At 33.8% G+C, this 21,950-nt stretch overlaps 1 long non-coding RNA gene across 1 annotated transcript in view; it reads right to left on the bottom strand.

Moving 5' to 3' along the window:
* LOC125964454 (uncharacterized) overlaps window positions 1-21,950 on the bottom strand; it is a 36,516-nt gene that overhangs the window by 764 nt on the left and 13,802 nt on the right. The window contains exon 2 of the long non-coding RNA XR_007477494.1: window positions 1,092-1,170. This is a non-coding gene — a long non-coding RNA (uncharacterized LOC125964454). The remainder of the gene's footprint in view (window positions 1-1,091; window positions 1,171-21,950) is intronic.

The raw sequence follows: 21,950 nt of genomic DNA, 5'->3' as shown, positions 1-21,950 counted from the left end.
AAAATTTTTATTTATTTATTTTTGGCTGTGTGGAGTTTTCGTTGCTATGTGCAGGCTTTCTCTAGTTGTGGTGAGCAGGGGCTGCTCTTTGTTGCAGTGTACAGGCTTCTCATTGTGGTGGCTTCTCTTGTTGTGGAGCACAGGCTCTAGGCACGTGGGCCTCAGCAGTTGTGGCACGCAGGCTCACTAGTTGTGGTGCACAGGCTCAGTAGTTGTGGCACACAGGCTTAGTTGCTCCGCAGCATGTGGGATCTTCCCGGAACAGAGCTCGAATCTGTGTCCCCTGCATTGGCAGGCAGATTCTTAACCACTGTACCACCAGGGAAGCCCTGAAGTAGTGTTTTTGTTTTATTCAGGTAAATACCTAGCAGTGGAATTTCTGGAGCCTACAGTGGTATTTTTAAATTTTTGCAGAAACTCCGTGATGTTTTTCATAGTGGCCACACCAATTGACATTTCCATCAACAGTGCATGAGGCTTTGTTATGAATTTCTATTAAACATTGGAGTTAAAAATAGTTCCCCGTAGGTTTGATTAAACATTTCGCTTATCATTAACTTCCAGTTATTTGTTTGTGCAGAAAACAAAAATGTTTTTAAGTTAGACTGAATTCTTTGAGTTCTAAACAATGGCTTAATAGTGCATAAAAAATACTTAGTTATAAATGAGAATTTTTATATGACTATATCTTGATGTTACTTCAAAGTTGGTTTTTCAAATACTATTGATGATAACTTCCCAGAAGAATTTAACACCTTGTTTTTGTGATACTATCACATACTGCATTAGCTATCAAACCAATGACAATTATTAGGTTGTAGTTTCACATCTGATTTGTTATCATCTGGTTTGTCCTATGTAATGCACTTAGTGCATTATAAAATAGAAACTAAACCCTTAAAAGCTGGAACCTCCTAAAACCATAGTATATGTGAAAGAACATAGTTGATAGAGGTTTTAAAAATATAATGTATGAAAAGTTTTTGTGAAGGGCTACACAAATGAAAATCAGCATCAATGGTGTCCCATTAGAGTTAGGGTATAACAGGAAGTTACTATCAGTCAGCCCCCAATATTAACTGAGTGCTTACAGTGGGCCGGGTACTGCTTCAACAGCTGGGAATACAGCGATGACTAAGGCAGGCAGAGCCTTTCATCAAGAAGCTTAAACTAACAGGAAAAGGTATACAGAAAAGGATACAGACAGTAAACATAAAGGAAATTTTATGATATTTCATTCAGTGATGACTTTTATGAGCTAGATTAAACAGAGCAATGTGACTGTTTTTTAATCCATATATGGTAAAAGTACTACTGGTTTGGATAACACCACCCAAGATACATCATTTTGTATTTTGGTAGCCTGCCTTTAGTATATCTCCCGGATGTTGAATGATAAATTATATGCTGCTTATTTCTTCATCTCTTCCTACATACATTTATATAAAGAAATTAGTGATTTCGCATGCAATTTTATACCTATGAATCTCATCTTGCCTCTTCCCTGTGTTTTATAATGAGGACTTATATGACTTTTGACTCATTGTGTCTTAATCCCCCGAGTTTAATACCAGCCCTATATTACTGAATAGCATAATTAAAATATTTAAAATAAAGATACTACTTGGATATAACTTGTAAGATTCACTTGAGTAACAGCTGTGGAGTCAGGATTAACCCTCCTTACATCTTTGACCAGAGAATGTTGGAAGATTTTTTTTTCCCTCTGATTCATTCATTTACATTGTTTGTTACATAGTTGGAAGTCTTCCTAACTAATAACACCAGGGCCAGAAAGAAAAGTGAGGGCGAGACACAGACATCTGGTATGATTTGTTAGCACCTAAGGAAACAGAGACTATGAGAAATCCAGTAAGAAAAATATGATTTAAGTTATCCAGAAATGAGACCACCTGCCTTCTAGGAAGATTCACAGCCTGTTTCTGTACCTAAAGAATATGTGCTGGGGACCTAATCGATTATCCTGGATAATTCATGAAAATAAATGAATTTTTAAAAAAAGAAAATAAAGCTCTATAATCTGACAGTTGATAAATTGTTCAACACTCCACCTGGGAAATAGATATACATGCAGATCAATTGGAATTAGTTGCACTATGTGACTTTATGATACATACCCAGTAAGTTACAAGTGATGTTAAATATGGCCTATTTGTAAGGTATTTATCATAACCTAAAAAATAAATCTAATGTTATATGTTTTTTACATTTTTTATTAGAAATAATAACATTTGGGGGATAGGGCAAAATACACAGCATTTTCCTCAAATTTTTCATTTTGTTATATCAATTCATCCTTTCCCCATACAGCTTTCATTGGCTATTGAATTATTAACTGTAAGGGAAACTTCCTTGTTAGGATTTTTAGAAACTGATATCAAAAAAATTTATCTGTCTAAAAGTTTGCCACTCTTCAAATGTGCTTTCAAAAGTCATTTTGCAGGCTCAGCCCTCCACTTACCAAAAAGTTGTACTATAATAAATCTTATTTTGTGATTATAATGTGACAGAAGTTCAATACAAAGAAAATTTGAAGCTCATAACAATCAAATCTGTTGTGAGTAGATGAAGATAGTCTTGTAAATTGCTCTACACAAAAAATTTAGAGCTGGAACACTTGGAAAGCCTTTTAACTTACTTTTTAAAGTTACATCCTTGTCTGACAGTTCTATCAGCAAAAAGGAAATGCTTATTGTGTTTTTTTTAACACTAATCTAAAATGAACTGTTTAAATAAATGACTTTGCTCCACTTTGTCACTCTCCTCAACCATTTAAGGACAAGGACTTTTATTTTTACTTGCGTAATAATCACGATATGAAGCACAGATTTTAAAGGAAAAAAAAATACCAGTTGTTTCTAAAAAAGCAGATAACTCTAGTTAGATCCCAAAGCTTTGCAGTGTGTAATATAACTGACTGTTAATTTAAAAATACCATTCTTATTTTTCAGCCCTTCAGTTTTTGTGACCTGTCTCTGCATTAAGAATGAAAATATCCAAAGTTCAACATCTGCAAAATAGACTAGAGGTCGAATTACTTATGTTATACATATATCTCCAAAAATGTTGAGGGTGAATCCACAAAATCACAAAAAGGCAAATGCTATTTAAATAAATTTCATATTTGCATTCATTTTTAAAACCCATAGTTATGCCCCAGTTAATTTATGAGAAGAAACTGAATTTTTGCATAAACAATTTACTTAATGCAGTGTTAAATGGAGGTCCTGAAGTTGGGGTGTCTATTTAACTGGTATGCCATAGAGATGTTGTAATGCCCCTTCCTCTTCAGGCAGGGGTTCTTGACCAAATATTCTGTACACTAATTAGACTGAGATAGTTTATTCAAAATTAATATTGTTCTACCACCAAATAATGTACCTGTGGTTTTAACTACCTCCACAGAGAATGTTCTTGACTTTAAACATCCATGAGGGAAGGGGATAGTGGTAAGAAAATAAACTCAAACACCTAATCTACACTCTCCGAGAGTTATTGTAAAATACCAGGGACATTATAAATAATTTGAATTTACTTATTTGCCTTTTATGAAATAATAGAAGCCTAAAATTGTATAATGTGGTGTTGTAAATTATACTGATGGGGTGATGTGGTCACAAAACATCAATGAAAAAAATAATTAAGAATCAGAATATTAAAGATGGAAGTGTCTTTAGTGATTATGTAGTCCAACCTGCTCATTTTAAAGATATAGAACCTGAAGTCAAAAGAGGAAAATGGGATCTCATGATTCCCTCAAGAATAGTTACCATTTTATTGATCATTTATTATATACTAGCCACTATGCTAAACACTAAACACAGCCCTATAAAATAGGAATTTTGCAGAAGAGAAAACAGGTTCTTTAAAGTTAATGTAAGCTGTCTAGGGTCACATAGCTGGTGTACAGGGCAGCTAGGTCTCAAATCAGGCCCTGCTTGACTCCAAATTCCATGTTTCTTTTATAATTTGATTATAATGTGAACTTCTGTTGCATTATAATTACATAGCTCCTTTGCCATCATGTTCAATGACACATGAGCTAATGTGTGACTGAGCCTCCTGACTTATACTTTGGCTTGTGCACTGATATGAGTAATTTCCCTCAAAAATAAGAGTCAGGTGGAGGACACTAAACAAATAGAATAAAGAAAGAAAGAGAGAGAGAGAGAGAGGAAGAAACATTAAACACAGACATTTAAGCAGTAAGCAGATATTGTGTCACTTATTACAAACATATTTTAATGAATATTTCCATTTTATATTAATTTTAACATTATATGCAAGTAGAAATCAAATACAATAATATTTCCATATCTGCTTCTTGCCATATAAACCTCTACATTTTACTCATTGATGGATACTTATGGAAAACTTCTATTAGAAGCCTTACCTCTTTTTGTTTGTTTTCTCAGTTTTCTGTGGAAATCTTAACAGAGTTGTAATGTATTTAGAATGAATAGAGTCTATTCCTTTTCTACAGGTAGAAATGGTTCAGTTATTTCTCATCATAGTTGAATGAGATTCAGTCAAATTGACTCCCATTTGCTGACAGGAAAACTGAGGCATTAAAATTCAAAGAATCTTACTACCTAAGAACTCCCAGAGACTTTAAAGTTTATTAGTCAAATATCTTATCTTTTGGATGATGAAACAGGTCCAGAGTGAATAACCAATTATCTTCAAGGTCATAATTCTTGTTAGTGATAGAGAATGCCTAACTTAAAACCAAGTCTCATCTTGTTTTCTCAAAGCCATGTTACCTCTCCATAAAATTATAATTTCCATAAAGCACTGTCTGTGGTTGGTTTAGATCCAGTATTTAGCTGCCAAGTAACACCATTTTGCGAAACTTAGAATACGGCCATTTAGAGGCTTGTAGGCAAAACTTCCAGGGTGAAATGGAAAGCTCTAGGTATAAACAGATTGGAATGTTGCAATACTGTGATGCAATTCTGACACTGACCATCCAAAGTTAATGCAGATTCCGCAAGTTAAGGTCATGGTCCCAACAAGACTGCCCTCACTTCAGAAGTTACCTGCAAGTTTGGGATCTCCAGTTCACCTGCACTTCTAATCACTGACTACATATTCAAGGTTTCCTGTGACCCCCTCAGGTTTTATAATTCAGTAGAATGACACACAAAATCCAATACAGCCATATGTTAATGATTACAGTTTTATTATAAAAGATACAATTCAGGACCAGTCACATAAACAGACACATCAGGTAAGGTTTGAGAGGGTCCTGAGTACAGAACTTTCATGTCCTCTACCTGTGGGATTTAGATGTGTCACCCTCCTGGCATATCAATGTGTTCATCAGCCAGGAAGCTCACCTCATTCTCAGTGTCCAGAGTTTTTAGTGAGGTTTCATTATGTAAGCATGATTGATTGACTCCTTGGACACATGACTGAACTCAATCTCTAGCCTCTCTCTCCTCCCCAGATGTAAGGAGGTCTAGCTTATATCATGTGGCTCAAAGCCCCAAACCTCTAACCATGTGGTTAGTCTTTCTGGCATGACCACTTCCCAGCCTGAGTCATTTCTTTAGCATAAATTTAGCTATGGTCCAAGGGCCCATCATGGATAAATGACACTCCTCTCTCTCAGGAAATCACAAAGGTTTAGCAGTTCCCTCTTAGAAACCATGAACAGAGAACATGAACAGACACATTCTATTTTCTCCAACAAAGGTGTACATGTTGAATTAAGGGGAAATTTTCTCTTGCCCCCAAAACCTACTACACCAAGAAGACAAACAATTTGGCCCACAGTAGCCCTAAATAAAGGTTGAGTACTGCTTTATGGACCATGTGCAATTATGCACACAATATGTACTTTGTCCAAAATTGCAAAAACCTCAGTAAGTTTCCTGTGTTTCAATCTATTAATACAATAAGATATAAAGGAATGAATAAGTAGCATTTAGTAAGAGCCACACACATCACTGAAATAACCAAGCACTTAATTCAAACACACAAACAGCCCTTCAACCACAAACAAATCTAGAGCTTGAAACTGACAGAATCCATTAACTGAGAATATTATAATAATCTTAGTAATTAATGGACTGTAAAAGGCTTCCAGATGGCATAGACAAATACACTTAATTATACCCCATCATTCTTGCTTGTATTTAGAACCTCCAGCACCGTAGGATAATCCTGAAATTTATATAGTTATGAATTATTGTTATAGCCATATGGAAGTGCAATTTTGACAGAATTACACATCTAAAAATCTACTTATTCAACAAACACACAACTTCCAAAAACTTTGTGCTTAAATTTTTTTTTAAGTTATTAATTTCTAAACCATAATATTAATAGACTTTTTAATGTCCTTGCACAAATTACTTATTCAAGAATCATATCATACTTAGTAACTAAAGACCAAATAGCAGATTCATTTAAAGAACTCAACAGTGTGCCCACATACACACAAAAAAGGCAAAACAAGACTAAAAGCCAAAGCAATCTATTTGAATTTGCTTTGAGTTATCAAGTAAATGTATTTTTTTCCTGGATAACACCTGTTTCTCATGTTATATAAATTGCCATTGTTATTAATACACTAAAATATTCTTCCCCCAAAAGAGCTGTGGATTTCTCTGAGAGCCAACCATCTGTTAAATACATTTATTTAAGATGGTTTAGGAGCATCTGGGGAAGAGAATATAGTGATATAATAGAAGTTTCTGACTTTTTTGTAAATTCTAGTTAATCTCTTGTAAAACCAATCTACAGTACTTCATTAGAATGATACATGAGGAAGGATAGGAACCATTATAACTATTTAGAAATACCATTTGTGCTACTGTTATGGGGCCACCTAATTGGAAAAAACAAATGACACATAGTGAGTACCCCAGTCACCTCTCATTCTACCACCTTTGGTAGACACTGCCATAAGCAGAAGGCCTACAGAGAAATCATAAGTAGGAATAAGCCATCAAAAGTATCCTGCATGTACAGCTGCTTTCCTATCTGCATTTTGATATTGTCCATTATTTCTCAAGTTTAGTATTTTAAATGATGTTTGATATAAAGTCAACATCTGACTAAAACATGGCACTTTGTAAGTCCTCCTAGGTATGCAGTATAATTTGAGATCATTCAAATCATTGGATAGCAGTCAGGAAAATGCAAATCAAAACCACTTCACACCTACTAGGATTAATCTAATAAAAAAAGGCAGATGATAACAAGCACTGGAGAGGATATAGAGACATTGAAACCCTCATGCAATGTGGTTTAAGATATAAAATAGTGCAGAGTTAGGAAAACAGTATAGCAGTCCCTCAAAAGCTTAAACAAAGGGGTATCACTGACCCTGTAATTCCATTCTTGGATATATACTCAAGAGAAATGAAAACATCTGTTCATATAAAAATTCATACACAAATGTTCATTGCTATTTATAATAGTCAGAATGTGGAAAAATCCAAATGTCCATCAACTGATAAATGAATAAATAAAATGTGCTATGTCTATACAATGGAATATTATTTGGTTATAAGAAAACTAAAGTACTGATACATGTTACAGTATGGATGAATCTTATAAACATATATTAATTTAAAAGAAACAAGATACAAAAGAACACATATCGTAGGATTCTGATATAGGAAATATTCAGAAGAGGCAAATTTATAGAGGCAGAAAGTGGTTGCCTAAGGATGGGGAAAGTTGGAGGAAATTAGATGACTACCAATGGGTATCAGGTTTCTTTTTTGGGTGATGAAAATGTTCTAATATTGATTGTGGCGATGATGGTTGCAAAACACTGTGAGTATACTAAAAACTTGACTTGTCCATCTTAACTGGGTGAGTGTATGGCTTATGAATTTCAATAAGGTTATTTCAAAAATAATAGAAATATTTCTTATTTTATCTTGGGATTAATGTGCTTAGAATTAATTAGTAGTAAATTCAGTCTCATCTTCTCTCAGAATACAGTTTAATATAGGAGGCAGAGTGTATAATGAAAAAAAGGAAAAGGCTAATAATGATAGTTAAGGTAGTATTAAATAATGAAATCCTAAAATAGTAGGAAAATAGTGGATAAAAGAACCTTTCCAAATGAAAAATTGCCATTGTGTAGAGGTTCCTGGGGATAAAGAATAAAGATGCAGCATGAAGCAAAAGCAGCTCCAATTGCTTTAATCTAATATTCCATGGTGCTGTTGACAAAAAATGGAAAATCGATTAAAACGTACCAATTTAAGGATTGGTGATAGAGAGGGGAGCTGGCATACACTAGGGAGCTATTCCATTTATACGTTATACATAACTTAATTTTTTTAAATTTTCTTAATATTGTTTAAATTTTGTTAATATTGTTCCTTCTATGGCTTAAAACCTTAACACTTTCTCTCTTTTCAAATACTCTAACTACACACTTTCTTTTACTCACTAATGTCTACTGAGGTGGATACTAACATACTTACATGTAAAATGAGTATTTTGTATATAAATATTTACACGTCATTATGCCTGGCTTAGATTTAAAGAAGAGACTCTTCCAAGATACAGAGAAAGGGGACTAACAAAAGTAAGGCAGGCAGATACAGGGAGGCATTCTCTTGGGAGATCAAAGGCAGAGACTAAGGATGTAGGAAAATCAATAGGAAATAAAAATGAGAAAGTACAAAGAAACACAAGTAGAGAGGCTAGGTCAATACAGGAGAAGAAAAGAGAGAAGTAAGTAGTTTTTAGGCTTGTCGGTCCCTTCATTGCACAGTATTTGTTCCTGAGTTAGTCATTTCCAGATGTGATTGACAGCTGATATTTTTGGGGGGAAAACAAGAGGTTCTAGTTGTTATTTCAGGAAACATGAAAATTCCAAACCTTACCAAAGGTACACGGAAGAAGACAATTGATATGCCTCCTGGAGCAGCCTTAAAATTGTGTTGGGTTCACTTGTGGTTTTAAAGATTTGGAAAAGAGAAGCAGAGTGAAAAATAGGGAAATAGGGAGAGAATATCTAATAAAAATTGGTATTTATTGTGTACAAGTTATTTTGAAAAAAATATGATGAGATCATGTATTTTTATCATAAAACATCATATGTTTTATATTTTATCAATGGTTAGCCACAGTTAGTTACTTGTATATCCATACAGTGGTTAATATCAGGAAGACACCTCATCTTTTCCTAGATCTTCAGCCTCCATATCTTTAAGAGGACAGACCCTTTACTCTTCTATACTTTCTGATTCTTCTATATTTTAGGACCAGGGAAAGATTTAGAGGATAGTATTCCACTTATTTAATCCTAGATTAAGACAGTCATTTGTTTTTAGTTATTTATAGACCAAAGTGTAAAACATGTTATATTAATAAATGATGCTTTTTAGGACTGGATAAAACAAATAGCTTTGGATATTTTTCTAAAAGTGTATAAAATCAAGAGGAATTCTTCTGATACTTCTAACAGATTTGACTCTTAAGAATTTTTAGAATAAAACACAGTGTCTTCATTTTACCATGTTTACTTCAAAGAGAGCTAGAAGACTTAAAGAGATATAGACATATGAAACATACATGTGAAACACATAGCTAGAAATGATATTTCACAGAAAATATCATCCAATTTTATATTTTCTTACATACATTTTCTTACATACCTATTTTATTCGATTAGGTTGCTCTACTATTTATCATTAGTGGTAGAAATAGCATATTAATTTTATTTTGAAATCACCATTAGCAATATAAGCACATATATTTATGGTTAGGGCTTATAAACAGATTTTGGTTTTTGTTAGTTTTTTTGTTTTTTTTTTACAGAATTAAAAATGAAAATTGAAAAATTTTCTTCAAGACCTTTGATGTTTTAAAATTTGTTTCTTGAAATATTTTAACACAGTAGCAGAACACTAATATTTTCAAGTCCTTTTTGCAATATTTTATTGCATGAAATAAACATGTATTGTGCTTTGTCCATGAACACAGCACTTTTCTTAGTATTACAAAATTGAAAATACACTAGTCAATAAATCTAATACAAAGCATATTAGCCCACTAAGCATTGATTTTTATTCTAAGAACACTAAGGGTCGACTCTGTTAGAAATATCTGAAGAATTACTCTTAATTTTATACACTTTTGGAAAATCCTCCAATACTATTTAACTCATTGTTTTATATGATCCTAAAAAGCACCATTGATTAAAGCCAACTCTTTGCCATGGATACAATGTCCTGCCTGAACTGGCCTTGTTTACCTCTAGGATCATCTTGCCTTTAGCTCTAGATGCACTAGACATGCTGGAGTTCCATCAACATCTCAAGCTTGTGCCCTTACCAGCTTTCATGGCATCTTTCTCATTAATCTGGAGAGTATTCCTTCTAGATCTTCACATGCCTCACACTTTCCCATCATCAAGGTCTCTGCTGACATCATCTCCTTGGAGAGATCTTCCAGAACAACTCTATCTAAAAACCACTCTCCACTCTATCAAGCTCTCATTTTCCAGATTGATTGTCTCCATACTTACATTATCTGATTACATACATTGCCTGATTTATATGATGAATGCCTTTCTTAATTCCTTAGTGCCCATATTCCTCTCCTGTCTTGGTTTTTATTGCATCTTATTCTTCAAGTTTTTATTCTACTACACTGGCCTTTCCTGCTTCATTCTCTTTTGTTATCTATTCCTCTATTAATTTAAACTTTGAACACTCACAACTCAGTCTTAGCCTCTCTTCTCTACTAGTTTAGCTCAGGTGCTTTCATGAAGGCTTTAAACTTTGACAAAACTTTAAATAATATCAACACGTTGATGTTTCAAAAAGTAGCTCAAGACTCATATTATCAACTGCCTTCTTAATATCTACACACTAAGATATTTCAACATTAATATTTCTAAATGGAGCTGTTTACCCCACCCCAAACCAGTGTATTCCTTCACCATCCCCAGTTTTCCCCATTCCCATAAATAGCACTCCATATATCCAGTGGTTCAAGCCAACAGACCTAGAAACCATGCCATTTTCTCTTTTCCCAAAACCAGTCCATCACTGAGTACCTTAAGGTTTATCTCCAAAATACACATTATATCTTCCCACTTCTCCCCATCTCCATTGCTATTACTTCCTCCATCTTCACTGTGATCACTCAACTCACACCTCTTTTCTCCACTCATGTAATATCTTCCCACTTCTACCTTACTCCCTGCATTCCATTTTGCACATCATAAAGAAGACAGAATATTCTCTTCCAGTACATTAGGTCACTCCCTGGCTTAAACTCCTTCAAATGATTTTGCTTTGCTTTTAGAATATAATGTAATCTGCTCATCATGCCTGATAGTCCTGCCCTGGTTCTTATTTACCTTCCCATTTTGATTTCACTAACCTCTCTCCCTTAGTCCACAAGCTCTAACCATGACGGCCTCTTTTCTGCTCCTCCAAAATTCCAAGCCCTTTCTGCCTAAAGCCTTTCTATTTCCTTCTCGCCTGTCTGAATATTGTCCTGCTCTTCAAATAACTGCAGGTATCAGCTCAAATATCACTTCCTGGGAGAAGCCTCCCCAAACTATCATTCATTCATTCCAAAATATTGATTGACTTTTTTCTCTGTGTCAAGCGCTATGAATAGGTGGAAATATACTGTTTTCTTCCTTCTTGAAGCTTAGATTCTATTAGTAATGATCATTTCAGAAGTTTCTATAGTACTTCACGATTATAGTTTTGATAATTCCTGACTATTTAATAGATGTAATTTTTTGCAATATAATTTCAAAATTTTAAGGCTAGAGAGTATAATTAAGAGTCTGACTCCAGGAATTCCCTGGCGGTCCAGTGGTGAGGACTCTGAACTTTCACTACCAGGGCCAGGGTTCAATCCCTGGTCAGGGAACTAAGATCCCACAAGTCATGTGGCATGATCAGAAAAAGAAGTCTGACTCCATTTCTGTTGTTTGACCTCTGACATCTTCCATATATACCCTTCCTTTCCTTCCCCTCACCCCCACATGTGGGCAAGGTAATAAGAAAGCCTCCCTTGGCTGCAGGGGCAATTCAAATCATGCAAACTCTCCCTCTGGACCTTACCTTTTAACCTCAATAAAAACCAGAGCCAACTGGGCTGCAAGTCTATCCTCCCTACCTGCTTTGTTCACTGCAGACCAAATGTGAGCCTTTCTCAGAGAATTCTTTGGTTGTTTGCGATGTTTCTATTTGCTGTCCATTGGTGCTTATGTTTCATTTGTCCTAACTTCCATAAGTTTTGGAGAGACACGCTGCCCAGCATACAGCAGAGGTTGCTAAGTGCTCTAATAAAACAATTGGCACTGTGAGCAGGACACTGTGGCAATGAGCGTCAGTGTGAGGTATCTTCAATCTCGACCTCTTGACTCACAAACTGAGTCTATTACACACAGTTCAGTGGGCCTGAATGGGATCAACCAATTGTTGAGCTTGTGTGCTTGCATTTGGACTGTGCCTCTTTAGGTTGGCTTAGCTAGGTTTTAGGAATCTTAAATTTATCCAACCTGACCTGGCCCTTATGAGTGAGGAAAAGTGGCAAACAGCTTGACCTTGGGTAGAGTTGGGGAAAGCAAGAAAGGAATAGAGACTGAGTTGCTTAGACAGCATAAGGCCATTGTGATGTGTCTGACCAGGCACTGATTCCTGTATTTCCAGAATACTGTACATTAAGGATGAGTGGATCTCCTAGGTGGTCACTAGTTACTGTGTGGCATTCAGACCCTGATGGTATGGACTGACAAGGTCAAGTGTTGGGCTTTCTCTCCACCTTATTTCACAAAATTTTGATCTACATTGGGATTTCCCAAAGAAGAAAAAAATTACAATAAAAATTCTCCTAAAATATACTAAATTATAAAGGTATGAATAATATTGCTATAAGGAAAAAAATTGTGATAATGAACAAAATTTGGTTTTGCCAATAAAAATCTTAGGGTGAAATTCAATGTTTGCAATGTTTGCGTAATAAAGGAAAAGGGAATAATTGGCTTTATATCTAAGCTTAAAACAAGATACAATAAATTATTTATAATTAAATTTTTAGCCCTAAGGGTATATCTTACTAAATGGGAGTCTTTAAATTTCCCATTGCAACCCAACAATATCAACTAATACAAGTTAACAAATTATAATACAGGCTATAAAACCTCCTAAAGGAAAGGATAATTAGTCCAATGACTTTCCCCTTCAGTAGTCCAAGTGAGACAAAATAAAAATAAATGATACCTGACTATGAATTATCATAGTTCAACGGCACTTCCTATAAACGTTTAATCCCACACATTATTAAAAATAACAAATTCTATTCAACTGACCATTAGAAAATACTTTGTTGTGATATTTGGGTAACCTGCTCTGCTCAGTGCCTCTTTCAACAGCCTCTCAGTTACAATTTGCTTTCGTCTTTGAAGGGTAACAGTACACCTTTACCTGGCAACCCATGATACCTAGTACAACAGACATCATACATAAACTATGTGGACTATACCTTCACCACATCCAGTTATCCCCCAGAATCCAGCTATGACATTTATTGATGATGTCCTTTCTACACCCAAACACAGATATTTAGAAATATTTATACACAACATATTTTAAAGACATGTGTGAGAGTAAAAGCATATACATTATTTTTCTCTAGTGGTATCCTGGTCAAATCAGTGAAGTAAAACCAAAATTTCTGATTCCGTATTTCTTTAAATTTAGTTTCATTGAGATGAGCTCAGTTTCCCTTCAAAATAATGACTACCCTGCAATGAGTTTTACTGAGTTGACAGATGTTTACAATATGCATAACCGGATACATACATAAACATTTAAGACTTCTATAGAAGTGCAATTGAAGTAGGGAGAGGAAAGGAAATGAAAAATAACAGATTATTTCTTATTAAACTCATCCAGAAAGGGCATGAATTATACAACTTTATGGTGTATTTGCCACCAGATTAATGGAAATTTATTCACAGAACTCCCTAGGAACAGAGATGAGCATATACTATTTACATTTCTCATTTTACGTATTATAAATTTATACGTGTCGATAAGTTATATACTTAAAAGACCAGCAGGCAAATCTTTAATGAGAAATGATCTTTTGATCTTGTTTTGATGTTTAGTTACATGTGGAAAAATACAGGAGTTTAAATGTTTACATCAAACCCCAGAAGTTACGTTGCATGAGGACAAGAGAGACTATATACTTATTAAAGTCTTGATGCTGCAGTTCTAATTTAGACTAAAAATGATTACTTTTGTTTCTGTTGCAAATACTGCCTTTATTATTCCTCTTGACACAGAGGGGGATCTTCCATACCAAGTTCTGGATGTGAAACAATTCAGAGGTTCATTTAAAAAAACACTCCTGTCATTTTCTGCTAAGAATTTTAGAAACAACTGCAGCTTTTCTTCTGCCTTTAGTATTATCTATAATATATCAACTATTGCTTTCTTATAGAAAAGCTGCCACATGAATGAAAATATATTCTAAATAAACTTTTCAGATCCCAATGATGTTGCAAAGGAGCACTTGTTATATAAAGAGTTGACATGAGGCCAACATATAATAAAAGATGTTTATAAATACATTTCTATTTTGTCAAGAGATGTGTAATCCTTTAACTTCAAAACTGAGCCACAAGTTAACAAAAGAAAATCAAGAAGTTGATTTCATAACCATTAAAAGATTCTATTGATCTTTACATTTGTTACATTTCAATTTGCTAAAATATGGTTCTAATGACACCAAACCTTGATTCTGAAAATTATGATATGAATCACAAATTCTCACCAGCCACCTCCGGCACACAAAAAGGGGTGGCAGTTGGTGTTTGAGAAAAAGAGAGAAGATTGTGAAAATCTAGGGAGTAACCAATCTCAGAAACGTCTTAACATGCATGGTGACAGTGGATTATCTTTAAATAAGAAGGGCAGAAATAATTTTCTAAACACATGTAGATTATTTCTTAGTTAAGATTATTGTATTGAGAACCCAGAGTTTTCTCAGTTGCCTCCCCAAACTCTAGAATCCTGTAACTCCTGTTCAGTTTATACTCATATATCCTCGAACAAAATTATTCCTAGGAGGGAATATTGTAAATGTAGTTGCCAACTGAAGAATGTTACTTGCCATCTGCTCTACAAGAATTAGGTCACTAGCCACTGCAGCCGCTGACCTTCAACGTACCCTGAAAGGAATTCGGGGTGGAATGAGGCACTCTGTGCTCTGGGAAAACTGGCAGAAGAGGCCATGAAATATTTAGATATTTTCAGGAGAAATTTTGTGCATCTTCCCATTCCTAGAAAGGCACTAAAATTATTACCTCCTCTTGACTAGCGGCAACTTTCTACTGAAATGTGCTCTTGGTAGCATGCAACCCCTTCATCTAAATCACATGTATACTGACCTCTCCCCACCTCTTCAGAAGAGTTCCTCAGAGCTATCTGAGAGGCTGTTTCCAGGAATACAGTCCTCAGTAAGACACTGAATAAACTTGACTCACAGCTTTTACATTGTGCTTTTTTTTTTTTTTTTGCAGTTGTCACACTGTTGTGAATTATGATATTTTACCTGAGCAAATGATTTAATAGGCTTTCCCTTAACTTTCATGTTTCAGCAAGAACTTCTAAGTAAATCTTACGTGTTAAGATTTTTATGGAAAAGAAAAAAGTGGTATTTGTGAGTTTCTGCATGAATCAGAAGATATTTTGACATTATTCATGTGGAAAATATTTATGTACATACAACAAACAAAATTAAACCATGTTGTGTTCGTAACCACTTCAGTGTATTATATGACAATTGTGTGGTAACTGATGTATTATGTGGCAGTTGTTTTTCCCAAACAGCTAAATATTTTCCATAGATTGTTTCTTTTTCCAAATGAAAAATGCGGACAGCTCTAGGAAGTTTGGGAAATAAAAAAAATGTTTTTGACCTCCAGATCAAATAATTTTATTAATATTCAGTAACATGAACATCCATAAAAGAGACATCAGCATATTTTCTGCATTCCCTTGATTTATTTTATGTGAATAAGAAATCAACCATATATTCAAAATGGATATAACCTTGTAAAATATTATAGGCTTTTCTTAACCCACAGATAGCTGAGAAAAAAATACATTAATAATTTACCACCCTCTATGAAGACAATAATATAATATTCTTCATTAAAATCTTTAACCATTGTAATGTTTAGTTAGAAAGCATTTCAAGAAAATTTTAACAAGTATGTTCACAAATTTAAAATATATAAATTCTTCTAGACCTACATATGACTCAGCTATTTATTCTCTCTCTTAAGTGGAGAAATTACCAACAAACCAGAGAATAATTCCAAAGTCTTCACTTGATCTACTTTTCAAAAGTCACACTTTTTGTTTAACTGCACATAAAATGGATAATGGTTTTTATGTAAGAAAATCATGTATGTTCTCCCTACCTGGCACCCGACCAACAGATCCAAATATATTAGACCAATTGTTAAACACTTTTCAAGTCTCCTTTCTGGGACATTTTCAGGGAAAATAAGTCAATACACTTGACCGATTTTGTTGAGCATTTACCTCTACTTCTGGTGCTGGTGTGGAGGGATGTGTCTTTCCCAACTCATTCGACACACATTTGTTGAGCAATGACTATGTGCCAGGTACTCTGTGCTGGTTATAATGGTGAAAAAACAGCCATGATGCCTAAAGCTATCCTACCTGGGGACTGGGAATTCCTAATTTGAAAGCTACAGGGAGGATAAAATAGAAACTGGATGAGGAAGAGACAAGATAGAACAATCTCTTTGAATTATATGTTTCAAATATACAAGCCAGAAAGAAGCTTCTGTGAATAGAACTTTTTTAATATTGAAAATAGCCAAAAATATTTTCAGCCTTTTGGGGAAAAATGTACTTCACTCCTATGAAAAGGAGAGTTTTGTCTTTAGATATAGAGAATTCATACTTCTGCTTATGATTTTGAGTCCTTTTATCCTCCAAATTCATAGAGTGGTCATAAGGAACTATCAGTTCTAGTTACTAATATTCCCTTCCAGCTGATAAGGCCATTTCAGTGCCTGTTCTTAAAGTATATGAACATGGTTTGAATGCACCAACAGGTATTTTATTTTTTCCATAGCTATAACAAATTAAGCAATGTAGATCAAACAAAAAATTCTATGTTTCTGTGTGATTAATTCATTTCAATGGGCTTCAACTTTCATAGCAATTCAAATTCAATATCAAAATAATTTCTTTCCTGAAAACCCTATTTATTAAGGTCTACTTTAACTTAAGAGTAATACAATTTTTCTCTTAAATTTTCATGTGTGGAATTTGTCTCATGTAATCATGAAATAAAGTGTAGATTCTAGGAGGCTAAGCTTCATGGCATATTCAAAGAATGGACTAAGTTCCACACACATATACTGCAACTAGCTTTCAAAGCTCAGTTCCATCAGAACTCTCATCTCTCATTTTGTTCACTAAGAATTTAGTTTCATGTTACAGTGTATTCTTGTATAACTGACTTTGTAAGAACTCTAAAAACATGGTGGGCAACACTCTGCAGAACCCTCTCAGGCAGGGATGCACAGATGGTTGAACCCAGAATATCAGAGCCTTATTATGAGAAAAACCATACTAACTGTTTATTATAATGAGGAGAAATCATATTTTTCTTAAAGCATTAATAAAAGGATCTGCATCTTATCCGGTGCCTTCTAATATATCAGGAATCAAGGAATATTCATTCACTGTCTTTCTGAATTTAAATCATTCAAATGTAATATTATGTGTTGGACAACAGTTTCTGATCAGAATAACATACTTAGCTGAAAAGGGTTACAGAGCTGCATACAGGGCCCCTGTGTTGGAATACTGAATAGTCAACCAAGGCTTTCAGAAAGGGGGAAAATTCAGGGAGGGGGGAGTAGTTCCTGAATGGAACTTTAATGATAGAATATCTAAGGGTCTATCTTATAGACCAAATTAAGCCCACAAATATGTTTTCTTTGTAATCACAATGTTGTTATACGTGTGTTAATTATTTTTTAGTTCAAATTCTTTTAGGAGGATCATGCATTAACCAATTTGTCACTGGCTCCATCATCTCTTGTTGTCCTACATACAGCCCAATTCATACAATTATGTTCTTTATCAACCTCTTGAGTTTCTGGCTCACGCTCTACATAAACTATTCTACTTCTTTTTTTTTTTTTTTTGGATGTTTGTATTTTATTTCATTTACATTTCTAGAATAAACTATTCTACTTCTTATTTGAAATACTGTTCTGTGAAATCTGAGAAGCTCTTTTTATCCAGGAATTTAGATTAAGGTTGCTTCTGAGTTTCATTTAGACATGAGCTGGCTTATACTTGCTTTGTCTACCTGATCGCTGTTTGCAATGCCATAAATTCGAAATTTGTACAACATCTTGCCCCATGCTTTATGGTGTGCCACAAATTAGCTTCTTTGAGAATGGTTAGTTTATATTCCTGTAAAGCACTGCTCGGATTACAGATAATAATAAAAGTGATCATATAACCAAGATCTGAATGTATTTGAGTACGATGATTGTTAAGTATCACTATATCTCAGTTGCGCATATAAAGTATGTACATATTTGTCACACTGGGACGAGAAGCCTTTTGTTTGGGTTTACAGAAGTCAGTTGCCCATGGATATTCCTTGGACACCACCCAAAACTAAAGAGTTTAACCAATTTGCTGTTCAGAACTGAAATACTTTACCAATGGCCCTGCTGTGAGTGAAATTGACTTAGATTACAAATCTACAGTCACAGCAAGGGTCAGGGGCAAAATCACATCACTGCTTGAGAGTGTCTCCTGCTAGCTGCAAGTCAGTAGGAGAAGAAAACAGAGAAGATATGAGGGCAGAAAATAAACAACAGAAATCTCAAGGATAATAACTATAAAAAAGGTGTTATGTGTTTACAGCATTTAAATTCCATCTCACTGGAGAAGTTGCTGGCATTTACTTACTGATCCTTTATTTGTCTAAGATTTGGTTTGAGCAGTTTTGTAGAAATGGCTATAGTTTAAAATTTCAAGAATTCTCTAAAACACTAATCACTCAGCTTTCAATACTTATTTAGCTCTCATAGTAACTTAAGGATAAGAACACCAAAAGGAAATACACAATGTGGTTAGTGCCCTCCTGTTGACAATATAACAAGCAAAAAACAGAAGCAATTGTAATAATTTATTTTCAAAAACTCCATAGGGTAATTTATTATGCATGCATGTGCATTCACATACACGTGTGTACACATGTGCACACATACACACAGAGCTTGTTTTTATACATGAAATTAGCTCTCTGGACACTAGCTCTTATTGCTAAATTAGATTAGACTTTTTGTAGTTTTGAGTGACAACTTCCTGTTTTGAATATCATCTTACTGATAGGCTGGAGATGCTTATCATTGGGCTACAGTGGTGCTGTCCCTTCTTTAGACAAGAACCTCATTGTATCTCCTAAGTGTCTAGTTGTTCCCGGCATTTAAGTGCTGTTCTTAAAACCAAGGTCCAAAGATCAAACTCATCAGAATCCTCTAGAATGCTTAATACAAATGCGTTTTCCCCCAAACTTCCCTATCACTATCTCTGAGATTAGGCAGAAATCCTTATTATAACTACCCCACATGATCCCTATGGACACTATGTTTTGAGAATCGAGAATCATGGTTTTTACTATAAGACTGCATTGTGATATTAAATATAAATATTGGACATATAAGTGATAACAGCTGCAATTCTACCATTCATTAATTGAAAAAGTACATAATGAATATATACTTTCAATTAAACTTTTAATGTTAATTTGCCATTTCATTTATCCATTTATTCATACAACTATAATGCTGGTACTGAGTTTTCAATTACATAAGTATATGAAATACACATTTTTATCCATAGATATTTGGTACAACTATGGATCCATGAACCTTTGCAAAAACTCTCTCTCTGGAGTTCTTCAGCTTGTAGTTTAGGAGCTACTGCTGCAAATTGTAAGTCATTTTCATGCTTACTCTGCACCATATAATAATATTTACCCTTTCTTAATATCTATAACTAGTCATAGCCATGAAATGTTCATATAACAGAAAGAAAGAAACATGTTCTGGTACGTGTTCATCAGTGAGTACTCTTAAACTTGGAGAAATAATCGGGAAAACAGAGTCAGTGGTTATCAATTGCAAACTTCAATTTCTAGAACTCTATTTTGCCACCTTAAGTAAATAATTCCGAAATCAAATGATTCCATTGTGGTAAAGGTAGATTTGCATCAGTAATGTCATAAATTAAAATTAATGATATATTTTCCTTGATATAGCAATACTTGCTTATTTATAAAATGTATAAGTAGAAAAAATGCAGAAAAAATTAAAGGTGGCCTCTATTCCCATTATTCAATATTGACGAGTGTTATTTGGGTGGATTTTCTAGTATTCTTGTATTTTTTTCTTTTGGGTATTAACATACTATAAGTATTTTTTTTACTTTGTAATATATTGTCTATATTTTCCATAATATTATAGATTCTTTGTTATTATAATGATAATGACTATATAACATCTCATAAAGAATGTTCTTTTTATCATAGTTTGCTTAAGCATTATTGCATTTTTAAGTATTTACATGGTTTCCAATATTTCAAAGTAATAAATGACACTGAAATGAATTTCAGGCTTAAAGCACTGCATAAACTCTGTATCGTTTCCTTTGTGCAAATTTATAGGAGAGGAAATATGTAGTCAAGGGGCGTAAAATATTAAGGCTTTTGATACTAACTTGTAAATTGTTTCTCAGAGTTTTTATTGGCTTTCTGGATAGCAATATGAAAATACATACCAGAATCTTAAAATTCCCTTCTTATTTAACTTGACTATTATGCATTTATAATAAAATTAATAATTGAATAGGCTAAAATACTTGGAGCTATTTATTGATTTTAATAAGGAAAATTTAACATTAAGAAATGGTTACCTAAAATTTAGAAATAGAACAATATAATATTTTATAGCCTATAAAATACTCTTGAAATTAAAAAAAGATATAAAATTGTTTTTGATAGAGTGTTAGATTTAGAACTTGGTTATTATATATATGGTTATATATATATGACTACATATATTATATGGTTTAAATACATACAAATATATATTATATATACATATAGGCTTGATAGAAGTTCATGTACTCTAAATGTTATTTGTAAGTCTTTGTATATGTGTATTTACATGTCAAAAATAGATGCTGTAATCAGAATATACAAATACAAGTTTATCGATTTCATTTACACTAGCCTTGAGTGAAAATGTCATTCTCCATAGCTTTACAAGTCATCACTCTATCTTTAAAGCTAAGTGTACTTTTAAATAATTGTACACTTTGTGTAATGCGGCAAATTATGTGCTTTAAATTTAAGAGATTAGTATTGATAGGTATATACATATATTTTTCAATTTAGAAATCTTGTTGCTAGAAAGCGCATCACATAAAATAATTCAGCTCTTTACCCAAAAGGTTAAAACTGGTGACTTTGTCTCGGCAAAACATATTTATAAAAGAGACCACTATTGCAAGAATGCTTACGTGCTTACTTCCTGAGTAGTAGGTGACATTGGTTGGGGCGTTCACTAACTACACTGATGTCTGACAAGATGATATTTTGCTTCATTGGGTTTGAAAATAGACATATACGTGTCTTCTTAGGGAAAAAAACATCACTTGTTTTCTCTTTGCACTATGCCTAACAACCCCATACTTGTTAACAACTAAATTTTGTCATATGTAGAAAAATTCTATATATAGAATTCTTTATTACTTTTCAAATTATTTCATAGTTGCTAACAACTTTGAAATAAAGATATCATGAAAATCAGTAAGATACTAAGTACATATTCAAATTAGAAA

Source organism: Orcinus orca, chromosome 5 (genome assembly GCF_937001465.1).
Source record: "Orcinus orca chromosome 5, mOrcOrc1.1, whole genome shotgun sequence".
NCBI classification, from domain to species: Eukaryota; Metazoa; Chordata; class Mammalia; order Artiodactyla; family Delphinidae; genus Orcinus; species Orcinus orca.
Note: the sequence above shows the minus strand (reverse complement) of the source record. Positions and strands in the feature narration are given on the sequence as shown.